The sequence below is a fragment of the Propithecus coquereli genome, unplaced genomic scaffold (assembly GCF_000956105.1).
Source record: "Propithecus coquereli isolate 6110/MARCELLA unplaced genomic scaffold, Pcoq_1.0 Scaffold553, whole genome shotgun sequence".
NCBI lineage: Eukaryota > Metazoa > Chordata > Mammalia > Primates > Indriidae > Propithecus > Propithecus coquereli.
This window is the reverse complement of record NW_012151430.1, coordinates 52,468-60,634: the sequence shown is the minus strand read 5'-3', so window position 1 is coordinate 60,634 and position 8,167 is coordinate 52,468.

Genomic DNA, 8,167 nt, shown 5'->3' with positions numbered 1-8,167 from the left:
CCCGCCGGCCCGCGCGGTCCGCGTGCCCCCGGCCTGCCGCCCCTTCCCGGGGGCCGCGGGTGGGCGCATCTCTCTCCGCGATGCTAGCGAGGGGGTCGCCTGAGCACCCGCCGCCCTCCTCAAAGGACACTGGGACTGAATTCCGAAAACCAGCCGGGCTGCCGAGCCGGCTAATGGAGTGTGAAGACGGGCAGGTTTCAGCCCTCACACTGCCCTGGTCTGGAGGGGGGACGCCGTCCCCCCAGGTCGCTCACCTGCCCTGGGGAGGTCGAGGCAGGAAGCCTGCCCTGCGGGGTACTGCGTGGGCTGCTGCGCGAGGGGAAACCCCAACCTGGCTGCTGCTGGCAGAGCCGGCCAGGGACGCAGAGCCTCAGTTTCCTCAACTACCAAGGAACAGTAGCCCGACCTCGCTGTTCTGCAGAGACGGGAAGAGATGATGTTTGCAAAGCTCCATGCCCCGCGCAGACAGCGTGCTGCATGGTTTCCAAGATCCCTGCCCCGTGGTCAACAGTGACCAGGGTGACACGGCACCCCTATTCGGTCTGTATCCCCGAGACCAGCGGTCCCCAGCCTTTTTGGCACCAGGGACTGGTTTCAAGGTTTCATGGAAGACAATTTTTCCTAGGACGTTGGAGGGGTGGTCAGGGAGGCGAGCTGAGGAGGTGATTCCGGCGATGGGGAGTAGCTTGCCCGCCGCTCACCTGCTGTGCGCCCCCTCATCCCCCCAAGTTTCATGGAAGACAATTTTTCCATGGACGGGGGAGGGAGGAGCGGCGGAGCTCTGCAGCCCGGTCGCTAACAGGCCACAGACCAGTAAGGGCCGGCGCCCCCCGGGTTGGCGACCGCAGCCTGAGACTGCCCTTGGCTGGCCTTAGGGAAAGGGAGGAAGAGAAACGGGTCCAGAGAAGCCAGGACTGCTGAACGAGGGCAGGCGTCGGGTAGCTCTGGTCCCTCCCCGCATTCCTGCATCGGGCCTCCTCCACAGCCTCACTGCGGCCCTGGCATGGGAGCTCCTCCATGGTAAAATTGGCGTCGTCTCTGGGCCCCCAGGGCTTGGCCCAGAGACTCTGGGCGGCATGGAGGAATTGCTCAGGGCTGGCCCGGCCGTGGGACTAGCCAAAGGGTTGGAGAACCCAGGTCCCAGGCCCTGCGCTAAGGTCAACAGCTTAACTCCTGTGCTCACAACTAGTCCTTGCCTCGCTTGCAGTTCTGGAGGCTGGGCTGTGTTCATTTTCCATACAGAACTCTGGCCCAGCAGGCTTCTTCCTTATCTCCCCAAAGCTGCTGACGCAGAAGTAAATCACCCTCCCCAGGCATGTCACTCCCCTCACCCCAGCTCTCCCTCCAGGCCAGCACCCCATTGATACAGGCTGTAAATAAACACACTTGGGGAAGCATTCAGCCCACACTGGGGAAGCATTCCGCCGTCAGTCACTCTACTGCCCCTCTGCCACGGAGGATATGCATGTGTTAATCCAATTCTGCTGCACCTGGATCTGAGTGCTGTGACTAACGCCACACCTGGGAAAGCAGCCCAGGAGACCCAGCAGGAATGGTCAGAACTGTCTCCCAGATAGCGGCGGGTCCAGAGCCAGGAGAGGCAAGGAGTCTGGAGAAACTGAGGAAGGAGCCTAGCTGGGCATTAAGCAAAATGGAAGGCACTGAGGCCCTAGAATGGAAGGCTGGGAGTTGAGGTGCTTTAACTGGCAAATGGGAGCGAGAACCTGCTACAGGGACCAAGACCTTCTAAGCAAGAAGAGCAGAAAACAAGTGACTACTGAGTCCCGAAATCTGTTCTTGGTGCAATAAATGGATGCTTGTCCTGTTCCTGAGAACCTGACTCAGGTGCTAGAAAATTCAGAATGAGATTAGGGAAAGGAAGTTTGGGTCTCTCGCGGCTGAGAAACTGACCACAGTGATCCCGTGGAGGCACAGGAGGCTGTAAAAAGTGCTTTAAAACAGAAACTTTAATTCACAGATAATCACCTGTACGTGTGTATATATACACAAAATGAGCATCTTTCCATGCCATGAAATGTACTTCTGCAATATCATTTGTAAAGGGTACGTATTATCCTATCATAAGGATAAATAAAAACTTACCCAATTAATCCCCTATTCTAGGACATTTAGGTTATTTCCATTTTTTCATAATACAGACAACGCGATTAGCTAAATCTTTGCGCACACTGATAATTTCCGCTTAGGAAAAATTCCCCACTGTTAGGATTTACCAGTGAAACTGTCATTTACATCTTTGAAGTGTTCTTTGACTTTTTTTTAACTGTAGGAATTCTCGTTTTATTTTGAAGCCTATAAGCATCTGCTCATCATGATCGGGGGGCCATATTCCACGTCAGTGAAACAAAGCTAAACCACGTTTTTGTCGTTCCCAAAGTATCCGGAGTTTTTATTGTAACTGCTTTCGATGAATCCCATTCTAACAGGTATCACACATCCCCTGCGATGCCGAACAGAACACGAGGCCTCTCTGTGCTCTGCTCAGTATTTCAGGCCAGCCCTTTGCTCCTCTGACTCAAAGCACCAGTCTTCTCCAATTCCAGCATCTCCCCTGGGCAGATGGCCTCTAAACCCAAGCTCTAGCTGCCTGCTGGACACCCGCCTACAGCCCCATCCACAGATTCTCTTTCACACACAGAACTCCCCACATCCCTCCCCCACCCAGCCTTCCTCCTCCTAATTCCCATCCTCTTCCCCCTCTTTGCCTCAGCTCTTCCTCTGGGTCTTCCTTCCTTGCATCAGGTTATATGCACATTCCAGGACTAGACTGCTGTCCCATCCTCCCCTTGCGCCTCCCTCCCAACCAGGCCTGCCCGGGACAATGAGGAAGACGGTACCTCGGGCCGGAGTGGCTCTCCCTGGCACTGGCGTCCAGCCCACATTCACATCTCCGCACAATCTTGCCCTGGGGTCCCCTGTCAACCTTCTCTCCCACAGACAGCTCCGCTGCCCTTGGCAGTAACTAGGGGGGTAGAAAGAGAACACAGGCTTTGAGTCTGAAAGCCTAGGTTCTCGTGCTTTTGCCACTTGCTGTGTTATATCGGGCAACTTACTGTCCCTCTCTGGGCCTGGTTTTCTCATCTGTAAAATAGACAATTAATCTCTGTCCATCTCTCCTAATTGTTGTGAAGATGAGATCAGACTATCAAAATCCTTTCCAAACTGTAAAACAGCAGTGAAATGAAATGTATTAACAGGGATGTGTGAACCTTTCACGGCATTTCCACTCTCTGAACACACTGTGTGTTCTTCCCTTCACGCCTTTGCTCTTTCTGTTCGCTCCCCATCCCTGTCTTCCTGCAACACTTAGCAACACTCACTTCTTTCTCTCCATCTCCCTCTTCCTCACCCCCTCCCATTTCAGCTTCTCCCTTTTTAAGAGACTGACCTAGAGCAAACGCCTGGTCTCTCTGAAGTGCCCCCAAAGCAGCTGACAGGATGTCCCTTCCCTCCTTGGAACCCCTTGGTCCTTAACTTTCACGTGTCATCTTTTCCCCACTTACCACTTTCTGGGTGGTGACTTTCTGGGGAACAAAGTCTACATTTTTCTGTAAAAAATCTAAGCAGGTTCCTCACTCCCTGCAGCTGGAGGTGGCTGGGGTTTAGCTGCGGATGACACCCACCCTGTTCTGGGTCAGGGTCTCACCCCGTGAGGTGAATTCATTGTGCAGCTTCTTCCTATGCGGCCCTGGGGTTTTCTGGGCTGGCAGGGCCTCCTTTGAGGAGGTGACTTCTGCAGTCAGGATGCCGGGGGTAAGATCCTCATGTCACACACACCCCCCTTGTGGGAGCCTCTCCCCTGAGGGACCAAATCCCGTCCCCAGCCCCCTCCCCCAGGCTCTCAGAACACACTGTTCACCCCCAAGGTGGGCCTGGGAGCTTGGCTCCCCAACGCATCACCGCGCACACGTGCACGTGGGCACACCGGCCCCGCTATAGAGATTCTGCAGTCCTTGCACTGCCAGCACACTGCCTGGCACACGGTAGGCACTCAGCAGATCCTTGTTACATTCATGTGTCGCCCTCTCCCTCGGGAGTTCGGTGCTCCTTCTTTCTCGCATTATTAATTCTCTCCGATGCAGACGTCATTGGCAACCTGTGGTCAAATCCCCTGCTGGTGGAGATGGGTGTGGGATGGCAAATGTTCTCAGAAATCAGAGTTTGGCAGAGCTGGGGTGCGGGGCCCAGCGAGGCTTGAACTAGGTTTCTACTGGGAGGCCTGGGAGGCCGGCTACCTGTGGAGCAGGCATCCAGAGTGGGGGCCACAGTCCCCAAAGCAGACGACCCCCGGCATGCTTTCTAGCCCTCCAGGGCTGGAGGTGGGGCTCTCTCAGATGCTCAAGGCCCCTCCCAAGCATCATCTCTCTATTGTCATGTCTCTATTGTCTCTGTCTCATCTCTCACAGCAAACCTGGGGGCAGGCAGTCCTAAACTGTGAAGTGCAAAACACAGTGCAGGCAAAAAACCAGCCCAAAGCATCCAAAAGCTTGCAGATAGAATCCAGGGGTCACCACTCGGCCTGCAAGGAGCTAGCTGGAAAGAAAGTCTCTGCTCAATTCGTCCAACAAATCGAATCGCACTCCTGCTCTGAGTCAACTCTAGGTTTGGCCCTGGAGATAGCCGGGGCACGAGACCAGCTCCTCCCCTCTCAAAGCGTTGGCAAAAACGCTGTATGACACAGCAGAATAAACGTTGCACTGTTGTAAAAATCCTGAGCTCAGAGCGGGAGGCTGCAGCTGGCTGGGAAGCCCTGGGGTCCTGCGATAGAACTGTGGGCCACGGGATTGCTTCAGCTCAGGGCTGTGCCGGAACTCCCGGGAGGGGCGGGGCGACAGCGTGGGCTGCGGCCGATGGCCTGTCCCGAGTTTCATTTCTTATAAACACCGCGTTGAAAGGAAAGAGAACTCAGCTTCCCACCGCCCTGTGGGGCCTCGAGACCGGAGGAGGCTCCCAGACGGGGTCCGATGGCATCCGCGCCCTCCTCCCCGCGCATGGGCACCACTGTGGTTCCCCCGGAGCGCCCCCGCAGGCTTCCTGGCCTTTCTGGGGGCCGCATCACCTCCACTTCGCCCTGGGGTCACCCCGAGCCTGATGTGGAGCCCCTCAGCCCCAGGGCACCACGCTCGCCCTGCAGCGGCCGGGCTGGGCCTGTCGTTTGGAGGGAAGGGGCGCCGGCCTTTCGGGCCAACTTGCACATTCCTGCTCGCCCGGCGGGGGGTGAGTCGGGTGAGCGGCCGGCTTCCTGGAAAGGGAGGGCAGGCGGGAGAACCGCGAGGCCGCTCTGCCGGTGGCTGCCTGGGACCGCCCCCCTCCCTGCCCACCCCTGCCCACCCCCTCGCTGGCGGGCTGCCCCGCCCACGGCAGGCGGCTCACCTGCCCGCCGCCGGGCGCTTCCTCCTCCTCCCTCGCCCGGCCGCCCCTGCGGGCTATGGGTTTGCAGCCAGCTCAGCAGCTACAGGCTGTGCGACCTCAGGCACGTAGCTAAACTTCTCTGTGCCCATTACCAACTCCTGCAAGATGGAGCGAGCAACCCTCGGGGTGCAGAGCTCTTTGGGAGCACCCTGCCTGTCCCTCTCTTTCTCCCCACTTCCCCCGCCCGCCTGCTCTGGTCGGCACACGTGGGCGCACAGCGGCGGCGCCCACCTGGAACGCCGCAGGGGGAGCCGCTCGCGTCCCTCCGCCGGGGCTCCCCGCCGCTGCGGCCCGGAGGCTTGGCTTAGACTCGCAGCCCTCCCGGGGGAGGCGCGGGGCGGACGCTGCCCGCCGGGGGTCGGCGCCGGGCCGGCTCGGGGACCTGACGCCGGGCGCTCGGACGGCCCCACCCCGCCTCGGCCCTGCGGCGAGGGGAGGGGCGGGCCGGGGTGCAGGGGGTGCGGCCGGCCCCCCAGTTCGGATCGGCGCCCGCGCCGGAGGGGCGGGGCCTGGGTTTCGGTTTCTTGCAAACGCCGCGGCGACAGAAATCGAGGAGTTTCCGGGAACCGGGCTGGGAACGCCGAGCCCCGCGCGGCGGCACGGGCGGGGGACGGCGGGGGACGGGCGGCGTCCACTGTCGCCGGCCACTGGCCAGCTGGAAGTTCCAGCGGGAGCCGGGGAAAACCGGCCCCGGAAAAGCCCCACCTGCCTGCACCTGCCCCAGCCCTCTCCGGAAGGTGCTGACCCAGAAGGGGGGTGCGAGGGATGGTCTGGGGGTGCTGCGAGCAGGCTGGGGTCTGCGGAGTGGGGATGCCGCCTTCAAACGGCGGGGGCCCCCAGCTGTTCCCCTCGCTGTCACAGCCCGTCTTATTGTCCTAGCATAAGGAGCTCTTCTCCTTACAAAAATCATCTCCTTTGTGTACTTCTTTGTTTACTTATGGGGGGACTTCCCCCCACGTGACTCGGAGCCCCTCGAGGGTGCAGCCCCGCCTGTCTAGAGTGGGCCGACCACAAACGGGCTCAGCGACTGTCCATGGAAGGAGTGAAAGAAGGAGTTAGAGGCATCTGTGGGGGCCACGCGGCCTTCTGACCTGCTCCCAGGGGACCTCGGGGTCCAGTTCCCCTGGCTGCCTAGCCCAGTCAGGTCCTGCCTGTGCCCCCGATGAAGGAGATGCCTCAGCCCTTTCGGGGATGCCCTGTGGTTCCCTGAGAACTGCCCTCCAGATGGGCTGGCTGGACAGCAAGGCCACTGTCGTCACCGCAGAGGAATGTTGGCTATGGGGGTCGGCCACTTACTTCCCTCCCCAGGGCTTGCAGCTCAGGCCAGGGAAGACTGTGGGGTGGGTCTGGATCTGAGCAGGGAAGGCTAGCAGTTTGGGATTCAGAGGCAGAGTCCAGAACCCTCCCTGATCTCTTGGCCCAAAGCGGTACCTGGGGTCCAGGTGGGCAGTGTCACCTGCAAGCACAGGTTTCCTAAATTCTTGCCTTTGAGCTCCCAAGTCTATAGTAGGGATCTCCTTCCTTGTTCCCCTGAGACCATGGTGCTCAGAAAGTCATAAATCAAACTAAATGCACTCCCTCAGTCAAGAAGAGCTAGGGGTTGCGGCAGGTAGCAGTGGTCGCCATCCTGGAGGCAGCCAGTTAGCCAGTGGAGGGACCAGCAGACAGACCCCCAGCATGGGGGGTATGGGACAGCACTACTTTCTCCAGTCTGGGCTCAGGATCAGGGTGGTTGGCCTGGGAGAGGGCCAGGGAAACTCCAAAAGCTGCAAGAGTTGAGCTTGTGCTCCGAGCACAGCCCCAGTGACTCAGCCTGGGAATCCCGACCCCAGGGCTGGCCCTGGGAGGAAGGCTCGGGACAATGAGGGGGGACCCTCGAGAGGCCCAGCAACCATGGCAGCACTTCAGTGAGGCCCCAGACCAAATAGGTGCTACGGTCTACTGGCTACAGTTGATGTAGCTCAAAGCTAGAAAACACCGACAGGAATGTGTCGTTGTGGCTGGGACTCAGCCAGTGCTGAGTTACTGGTACATTTGTGGAAGGAAAGCAGGGCAAGAGGCAGGAGAACAGGTGGCCCTGTGGGTGCTTGGTCCTGTTCACCGCTGTAGCCTCAGGAGCCAGCCTTGGTTGAGCAGAGAGCAGGCACCCCATGAACCCGTGTGGCATGGATGGGCGGGCGGGTGATGGATTCAGACGGTCTTAGCAGCATGCTCGTTTCTCCCAAGATGGTATTAGCAGTGAGACAATTTCCACAGAAATTTGCGGACACCCCAAAGGGTGGGAAGCAAGGATGCAGCATTCCTGAGCAGCACTCTGGTTGTTTCTGCCTGGTTCTGTCCCTCCAAGGGGACCTCTGCTCCTTTCCCATAGTCCTGTTCACATATGTGGCCCTCCAAGTCCTGCTGAAAGACTGGAAGCCCAGTGGCAAGGGCCATCCAGACACAGAGCAAGGAAAACGAGCTGTCAGCCAGGTGTGAGAGGTTCTAGTCCTTTCTCTGCGTGGGTAAGTCCTCAGGAAAGCATCTGTTGACTGACTAATTGACGGGCAGGAGGTTGTGAAGGGTCAGCAGAAACCCACCTGCCTGGATGGTGTGGGAGAAAGCATGACTACCCTCCGGCTTCACAGGTGACAGACCACAGTGAATGTGTCACCATGCCAGACAGCCAGCTTGAAGTGCTGCACGGGGAGTGTTTTAGAGGACTGAGCCCATCACTGGGGGCAAAGTGGGCTAG